Here is a 10,190-nt window from a genome sequence, read left to right as displayed (position 1 = left end):
AAGGAGAGCTGACTGTAATGTAATCCCATACATTTTGCTCTGTTTTTTGGAGGAATCTTTCAGAAGACTAGAGTCAAGCCACCCCAAGCATGGGGAGGAAGCTAGCTATAAATAACCGTTGTGTTGTGGTTGTGGTTGTGTGCCTCCAATCATTTCTGACTTATAGCAAACTGAAAGGCGAACCTATCACGGGGTTTTCCTTGGCAAGATTTGGTTCAGAGGGGGCGTACCAGTGCCATCCTCAGTGGCTGAGAGAGTGTGGACGTGCCCTCAAAGTCACCCAGTGGGTTTTCATGGTTGAGCCAGGATTCAAACCTGCTCTTCCAGAGTCACAATCAAAACACTCAAAACATCTACACCACACATCGAGTGCTCTCACCTATACACCAGCCAAACAGTAATATAGTTAGCGTTTATTCTTCCAGTGCTATAGCACTCAATCTCTATTGAAACACGTGGCATCCTTATTGTGAGGTAGGCTTCCCAGAAAGGCATGTCCTTGTCCTGAAAAGAAAGAAAGAAAGGAAACCATCGTCCTGTGGAGCAGAGGGGTGAAATGTTTTCTTTAGGAAGCGCCCTCTAAACTTTTTTCATTATCTTTTCTCCGCAAGAAAAACTATCATGGGAAACCACATGTGTGGTGCAAGAGGTCCTGGCACAATCAGGTTCCTCTTTCCAAATGTAACCAAAGTGGTGGAACATGAAACTAAAATAAAGAGGTTGACTGACAGACTAATAAACAAATGGGCCCATTTTGATGGAACCTTGATGAATGGAGCATCCAGGTGTTTTCAATAATGGAAAATAAGCACTACAACTCCAGGGATTTCTGATTCAAGTATAGGCAGGATTAGGCCATTAGAGCTGAGTATAGAGGGCCATTTTGTTACTCCAGGCCTATAAATAATGCTGCTTCCCAGCGTACAGTTAACCAGGGATTAGTCAATACGGATATTCTATTTAATAAAGAACCTAAAGAAAGACGCATCAGGCATCGCATTACTTTTAACATGTTACAGCAACCCGGAAGACCACAAGTTTAATGTTTAGAAGAGCATTCTTCCCATTATGTCAAACAGGAAATTAAATGGCAAGATGTTAATGCTAAACAAGATCCCTCAAAGCACATTGCCAGGTAGCAACCATTACGTTGAGTGAATGCCGGCTGCATAAACAATCAGGCCCAAAAGGAGACAGAGGGAATGGATTAAATTGGGAGCCGGGTTTGTTTGATTATGGGGTGCAGGCTGTGGAAGATGGCAGGAGGGGAGATCATACATCAATGCGGGTCGATAAAGGGGTGGGATCTTTTTCTTTATCTAAGTATTTGCTGATGGGTGCAAGGCAATATAATTACTTTGTCCAGAATTGCAAACACTGGAGAGACTGAATGAACTACTCTGAATCCCTTCAAATCATGGAATGTTGTCTTCTTTTTTTAAGCCAAAGTCTACTTTACGTGTCAGATTAACAAAATAGTTTAGCCGTTTTGCTTTTGAATGGCTTTGTACCACCTCAGACACAAGAACTGAATCTATCTTTACTTTTCCAAGCCACCAGGAAAGAATTTAAGATATTCAGATGTGGTTGGAGATTCATCATTACAGATAGGTCACAAAATGTTGCCATTGGATTCAGTAACATATGGAATTATGATTTATTGAGTAAAATTAGTACAGTTACATTCCGAAGGATTCATGAATGGTGTGATATGACGAAGTCATGGCGAGGTGACGCATGAGTCACTGCACTGATGATTCCAACTCACTGGGTGACACTAACTTAAATCAAACCAGACCACTCTGGTCTAATCGGCATTACATAATAAGGCAGTTTGATATCACTTTAACTGCCATGGTGTCAATGCAATGGATTTCTGGCATTAGTTTTTTGTGAGATATTTAGTCTTCTTCTTCCACAGAGAGCTCTGGGCAACAACACTACAATCGTAAGGATTCCATAGGCTGGAGCCATGACAGCTAAAGCAATGTCCAAAATGCTTATTCGGCATGTGGCAGGGCAACCTCAGCTTCCAACCATTTTGAGAAAGCAAATGTACATCCAAACAGCCCATCCTTTCAGTAATATATAATAAGTGAAATAATGCACATTATTATCTAAACAACTTTGCCCTCCACTGTCCTTGTTTGTTACTTACTGTATGCCTTTCAAGGTCATCTCCATTATGATGACCTCTGCTTCATGTGTTAAGAATGCCAGTTGTCTAATGATCATAGGATCATAAGGTTGCAGTTTTCGAAGCCCATTCCATGTGATGGAATGAGCTCCATCACTAGTCGTAGCTTCTGTCAGACTAGTAGTTCAAAAAGCAGATAAGGTGCAAGTAGATAAATAGGTACCACTTTCAGAGGGAAAGGTAACAGCGTTTCTGTGCAGTCACCTGCCACAGAGTCATCTGTGACAAAAGCTGCTCTTCAGCGTAATAACGGAGATGAATTCACCGGCCTAGTAACGGGTTACGAGTTAACAACTAGATTTTCAGTCCAAGGGAAAACAGTGACCTGTACCTTTAAGCTGAACCTCTCATGGGTTTTCTTTTTGGCAAAGAGTTTGTTCAGAGGGGATTTGCTAATTGCCTTCCCTTGAGGCTGAAGGTTTGATTTGACCAAGGTTCCACAGTGGGTTTCCAAATGGGCCAAATGAGAAGGAGTCAAACCGCGGATCCCACAATTGTAGTCGGCAATGCGCAAACACCAGCCCTGTAAACCATTATCTACAGGCTGAAGATCCTATAATACTTGTCACACCTTAGCAACCTAGAAAAAAATCAATGGGATTTACATTAGATCAACACATTGTTCAGCATTAATTGAAGGATCTACTCTAAGGTAGCAGTAGCACTGGATTAAACCTGAAATTCCCATAGAATGCTCTCATAGAAAGAGACATCTCTTCAGCATCCGCGAGCAGTGATCAAGCAGAAACACATAAGTCGTCTCGGCAAACATATTTATTCAAAATACGATAATAATAATAATAATAATAATAATAATAATAATAATAGAGGGGTGTAAGAAAGATATGGGGCCTAAATACATGAAAGGCCCAGAGCCCCATCTGAATCTTGAAGAGCTAAGCAGGGTCAAGCCCTGGTTATACTTGGAGGAGAGACTGTTTCAACAAATGTTGAGGTGCGCTGGCTATATTTCAGAGAAAGAAGCGACAAACCATCTGTGAGGATTCCTTGCTTAAGAAAACCCTATGAAAGTCATGGAGTCACCAGTGGTTGACAGTTACTAGAAGGAAGGCGTGAGCTCTTTCTATCTTTAATTCAGAAAAGAATTAAGTCATGGATTTGAAGTCACTCCAAAACAACTTGGTGGAGTCCTTTCAGGCACCTAATTGTCTGTTGAAATTTCTTCATACAAATCTTTTGGCCAATAGACAAGAAGAATGGTATAGGAATTCCAAACATGAAAGGTGATTCACTGATAACACGCTATGCTTCAGACAGAGGAAGGCAGAACAGCCTCTTTTAGCAAAGGAAAGCATTGCAAATTACAATTTTATTACTTTCATTACATTCCTTAGCGCCTGCTGAATGTTTGCCCTCAGGGAGATAGGCAAGAAATATGGTCAGTTGGTTGAAATGGGCTGAGCTCGTTTGCAGGAATATCCAGATCTCATGAATTACTGTTTAGGGTAGAGGAAAATACTTACTTTTTAAAGAAGGAAATTAAAGCAGGTGAGATTAAAGCAAGAATAGAACCTAAATCGTAACGCTTTGTTAAAACCAGCGGTGGCCCCATAATCTACATCAATTATAGGCATAAATAAAACTATTCAGTCAGGACCAAAAAACTCGGATTAGCATCAAGATTGCCAAAAGATTAAATAGATGTCTAACAATATATAGCCCACCAGATCAAACAAACTGGCTTTATGCCGTAGGACACTAGCTCACACCCATAAAAGGATCTTTAATAGAACCCATGCGATGCCAATAAGCCCATTATTCTCTCTTGGAAGAGGAAGATGGGAGCACAGTTCCACCAGGCCTAGTCGCAGACGCGAAAGGAGACCTTTCCCGCCATCCCACTGCTTCTGTTTGTGGTCCAGAGAGAGACGATGACAGAATCTGCTGGGCTAATCCCTCCCTAACTGCCATTCCCCAGTCCCTTGGCAATGGCATGTCCTATTTAGAAATTATAATCCTGATGGCAAGGAGCAGTCAAATTTGTATACTTCAGCTTTGTGGCCTGAAGAGCAAAGGCATAAATAGTCTCCCATAGAGAGAGGTGGGATATAAATAAATAATAAAGAAAATTTTATTAATTAATTAATTAATTAATTAATTAATTAATTAACCAGCAGCTATAATATCATTGGATAGACCAAAAACTTTTGCCCACTTGAGCATATTGTATTTTGGTAGAACCTTTTCCTTTAAAAAAATTAATATTGGGACAGGGTTCTTTCAGTTATAAATAAATTAAGACAAAATTGAAAAAGCTGTAGTATGGTGTAAATGAAATGGAGGCTCCCATCCATTCTCTCTCCTGAGGAAATCATGGTAAGACACCTATTTCCCCCCATTTTTGTTTGCAATGACATAAAGCGTTAGCAGTATTAAAAAGCAAACATTTACATATACAAATTTATAAAAATAAAAACTGAAGAATAGAAGATAAATTTATTTACAGATGAATGTCTTATTATTTATATCAAGCTCCACGCACAGTGGATTCTAAATAAATTCCAGGGCTTTACTGGATTCAAAAGAATACGACAAATCAAAATAGTAAAAATGAATACAAGAAAAGAAGAACAAACATTGAAAGAATAGCCAGTTTATATCCATTAATCTTTCTGGATTTAGCTTTAGACTTGCTTCGACCGTAAAATCGATTGTACTGTAGTGTAACAGCAATTAAAAAAAATATTTAGCTTGTCCAACAAAAAATTTAAAGGAATATCAAAGCTCAGTTATCTTTAATTAGGCAGGCTAGCCTTGTCAAAGCGCCCTGACTTTTAATAATCTGGTTTCAAACAATCCTATTATCAGTATACTGTACTGTAAAGAAAAATGCACAAAGTGGCAAAAGTCTTAGAGAGTGTTTATAGCAGGGAGGAAACTTTAATGTTTCATACGTAGTACCAGTTATAGCAGGGGTTCATTGGGTTTTGCTTGGGGGTGCAGGATACACCTGGTGACTCCCCAGGCAGGTACACACAGTAGGATGGTAAACTGAGTGGGACTGCCGCCCTCTTTCTCATTTGTCCCGCAGCTGCACCGGATCTAGAATAGACACGGGCCACAAGCAACACCAACCCCACAGCAGGCTGGTGTGGTGCCTTCTGTTATGGGTCTTGGAGTGAACAGCTGCACAAGACTCAGCATAAACTTTGTGAGGCCACAGCACTACCCCCTGGTGGCCATTGGTGGGGCTGGCAACCGCTGGTGGGCAATCTGCCACTTCCAGACCCAGGCCAAGTTCTCACTCAGATGCTGAAGCAAACCACACAAACACATTAGGCAGCTGCTAATAGTAGGAGCGCTGCCTTCGGGTCCAGGTCTGGCATCAGCTGCTGGGCAACCCAGAAAGGCTGGGGGGGTTTTCAAAGGCTCCAGAAGAAGAGGTGTGGCACATGTCCATTCCAGGCTTCTCCGCTGGTGGCTCGCTTGACAGGAGCCAAGGCAGCCAAGAGAACCAATGAAAAGCCTATCCTCCCTTCGCATCCCCTCCTGCGGCCTCACGTTGCCAAGCTGCCTGTCCTGCAGGTCTGCCCCCTCCCCAAGTCTGGCCAGAAGGGGGGATGGACAAAGTGAGTACAGGAAGAGAAGGGAGTAGGGGCAATGTATCCATCCTCCTCCCGGGCAGACTTTCCAGACCACCTACGACTGGATGACACCAACGCCTAAAGGGGGGGGTTTTTGATGCAACTGAGGAATGCCATACAGATCAAAGGGAGCCTGCAAACTAATGCAAATAATTACTTCAGAAGAACTAAACAAACAACACACATACGGGGGGGGGGGGGGGAGGGGGAGATTGTTAACTGGATTTGAAACTAGTGTAAAATGGAAGCACAAATAAAACAACAGGGCAAGGTTTCAAAACTATCAACGAATGCAGAGCCAAAAGTGGTCAATCTAGGTTTGGGAAGTAGGCCAAAATAGAGTGGCAGAAGGGGGGCTTGAAGCCACCCTTCCAAAGCCGATGGGGGCCATGGCAACTGACATCACCCCCCAATTTGCCTTGGAAGCTGGCTTAAAAGGAGACTTCTGGGTCGGCTCACAGAGGCGCAAGGAGCGTTTGGTGAAGCTGGTGCCAAAATAGCTCTTTACAACCGGGGATGGTAATTCTCTGTGGAAGAAGGAAGAAACCAGAGACAGTCCCCTTAGACATAGGGGGGGATCCGCTTACAGCGGCTCAAAATCCCATTTGGAACAACCTTTCTGGGTCCGGAACCTGAAGGGTGACAACTGAACCTGGAGGCGGAGAGCAGAGGGAGCGTAAGGGCCAACCTGGGTAAAATGCTTTCATTAAGCCACAAGTGCCTTTCCAAGTTTTAAACTTTGTTTAAGAAGAGTCAAGATGGAAAGACTGGGGGTCACTAATATTAAGTGACAGTATACAAAATATCTTCACTTATCCTTTCCTAACAGAGAAGCAAAGAGCTGGCAAAAAGCGACTTTTGTTCTGTGGCCCTGGGGCAGGCGTGTGTGGGGCACCAGGTGGGTTCGGGGCAGCTTGGGAGCGAATGCGGCATGTAAAACACCATACTCCCAACTCCTGGAAGACAGTGGAAAGGGCTTCAGTCCTTATATTTGGGATAAAATTCCGAAAAGCAATGGGACTCAGTTTGAAAAAAAAATCCTATAAATCAGTATCTGAAAAGCAGTTAGGAAAAATGCATTAAAATTGTCATAAATAGTATTAACTAATCTATTCAACTCCATAATTAATATGAAGTTCAATGCTAGGTATGTAGAAGTCATGGCAAAATAGGCATGATATCATATGGGGCTAATGTGTCCAAAAATAGTAGCTTCTGGAGTTGTAGTAGGATGGATAAATCAAATGGTGAGCCAAATATTCACGTTCAGAGTGGCACTACTGTATTACTAATTTCTGGGTTTGAAGTAAAAATGAAAACTTGTCAGATAGAGAGCTTATAGTATTTACGTTAAGTGCTGCAAGCTAGAAAATAGCTAAAGCATGGAAAAACAATCAGAAAATCTCTAATACATAAATAGGACATGATTCATATAGTCGTTAAAAAAAATTAAAATACAGAATAAAAATAGCTGGAAAGACATAAAGAAGATACATTTGAGATTATTGAGAAGCCATTATGGTTTTTATATTAATCAAGCAATATTTGACTTAAACCTCCTGTGGATCAGGAATTTGGGTAAAAATAAAAATGATTGAAGGTTATATAATATGTAAGCAACATGTAATTACTATTTTGGAAGTATTTAATAGTTAGGTGAGAAATCAGGGATTTTAAAGATTAAGAAAAAGTAAGGGGTGAGCTCCAGTTGACCTATGGAAAATTAGGTGAGACAGTTTAGTTTTGAAGACCATGGATCTCACCTGTGTAGTTGTCACCAAGTTCCAATCACCATGAGAAATAACCAGCCTACTTGGGGCTCCATCACCTCAGAATGTGGGTCGTCAATATGTTGAAAACGTTGTGGCCATCAAGTTTGGAAGAGTATCCTCCCACAGGTGTCATAGACCCATACCTCCTTCACCAGGGCTACTCCAGGTATGCTCGTGCAAAATTGACCATCCACAGCCTAAGATTTTTTTTATCCATAGATTCAAGCAGCCACGACTTGAAAATATTTTAATAAGTATTACAGTGGATCCTTGTTATACGCTGGGGTTTGGTTCCAAGATCCCCCGTGTATAACAAAATCCGTGTATGCTCAAGTCCCATTAAGTATAATGACATAGAAAAATGGTGTCCCTTATAAAAATGGGAAATCAAGGTAAATTTATACTTTTTTGGAACATTTTCAAACCGTGTATGCTTGAATCCGTGTATAAAAAATCCGTGTATAAGAAGGGCCGACTGTAATTCCAAATAGCAAACCTTGATTTTCCATTTGATATAAGGGTCACCATTTTGCTATGCCATTATATTTAATGGGACTTGAACATCCACGGATTTTGTTATCCACAGGGGATCCTGAACCAAACTACACTAGATAACAAGGACCCACTGTATTTGTTGCTGCTGTTCTCTGTTGTTGTTTTTAAAATCCAAACACACTTTCTGTTGTCACATACTATTTCCTAGCGAATTTGAACTTATGTTTTATAATTGAGATGGGGGTTTGGGAAGGGATTAATTTTGAATTTTATTGTATTTTTAATGTATTTTTACTGGTGTAACCCACCCGAATTCCTCATGATTGGGTGGGCTATAAATAAATTATTTATTTATTTATTATTATTATTATTATTATTATTATTATTATTATTATTACGTTGCAGCAACTGAAGTAAACTGAGGACAAAGGGAGGAAGTGAAAGGAGGAATCTGGAACCTTTTAAAAGCAGCTGAATAATGGGATGGCAGGGGATTAACTGGGCCTGTCCCTGCCAAATTGGAATAGTTGTAAGAGCTATGCATTTTTGGCAGTTTACACAGTCTCAGGTCTCAGAAAATTGGTCTGTGGACATGCTGCTGTTGCCTATCTGACCATACATTCATCTGCTGCCCTCTGCAATTGAAGCTGTCTCTCCATCTGGATTCTATCTGGGCAACAGATGAAGACACCAACTTGTCTTTTGGCTCAGGCAGCAAAATATCTTGGGCTGGCCCTGACTGGCTAGGAACAACCAACTTTGCTCTGTCTCACAATGCCATTTGAAAGAGGGGTGGTGGTGGTCTAAAATACAAAAGATGCAAAAATGCAAATACAAAGTGAAAAACAGAATCAGAAAGTTCCAAGAGGGAGCAGCTAGTATTGAACAGATAATTAAAGCTATTTATTTTTCTCCCACAGCCACTTGGTGGTGCTAACATGTAGCCAGTCACATAAAACAGAGTGAACAGAAAAATTCAAGGGTATATAGTATGCTGTAGAGGCCTACATATCCTAAAGGCACCACATCCCAGCTGATTTTGGAAGCTAAGCAGGGTCAGTCCCGGTTAGTACTTGTATAGGTAGGCCACAAATGAATACCAGGTGCTGCAGGCTATATCTCAGAGGTAGGAACGGGCAAAACCACCTCTGAGTGTTCCTTGCCTAAGAAAACCCTATGAAATTCATGGGGTCGTCATAACAGTTGTAACATGACATTTGACTTGAAGGCAGACATGTATATAGCCCGCTATGTAATATGCTGAAATATAATGCAGTTTGAACAAAAATCCATCTGTGATACCTTTACTGGCTAACTGAAATGCACAATTGCAAGCTTTCGAAGCTCCACGGGCTTATTCATCAGGCAAGATGTTACAAATCAAACAAGAGAAAAAAAACCAATTGGAGATGTTAGTCAGATGCCATCATGTTGTTTCAGTCCTGGTAGATTACATGTGTTTTGGTCATCAGTAATGGGATGATAAATGTGATGGAAGGAATTGTGTAGCCTAGGAGATTCCCACATGTGGCTTTTACATCAAAATTTCCTTGGAAGAGAAGTGGCTTGGGCGATACTGATCGCATGATGTTGCTTCCCACCCGTATCTGTCTTGTTTCCTAGCTGTCCCTTTTCATTCATGGGGGAAACATGTGCATGGCCTGGCAATCCTGCAATACACCTGGTGCAAAAAGTCATTCCTGGGGCAATTGCGTGATAGTCAGTCATGTGGTGTCAGTGACCCCTCCTCTCTCTTTCCCCCCTTGGTATTATTATTATTATTACTATTACTATTATTACTATTACTTTTTTGTGCATTTCCAGAGCTCTCCAGTTCTATAGCTTAAATATATCAGATTTATATAGGCAAGGGTAGTAACAGACACAATTAAAACGGATTGAGTGCCAGTGTTTTTAACTGCCTAGCATTATGACTGATGACTTAAGTAAATAAATTTAATTAGCAATTGAAAGACGAGAGTGTTTAGGAAAACATAGGACCATTTAATCCTGGGCTAGTAAGTATAATGAAGACTTTGGAGGTTCAAAGTCCATTTGTTTTATTGGGCTGTTTAACAAGAAGATAAACTTTTCTAGGTATTTAGGGGCCATCTACACAAA

The sequence above is a fragment of the Sceloporus undulatus genome, chromosome 6, assembly GCF_019175285.1.
Source record: "Sceloporus undulatus isolate JIND9_A2432 ecotype Alabama chromosome 6, SceUnd_v1.1, whole genome shotgun sequence".
Taxonomy (NCBI): Eukaryota; Metazoa; Chordata; class Lepidosauria; order Squamata; family Phrynosomatidae; genus Sceloporus; species Sceloporus undulatus.
This window is presented reverse-complemented; position numbering follows the sequence as displayed.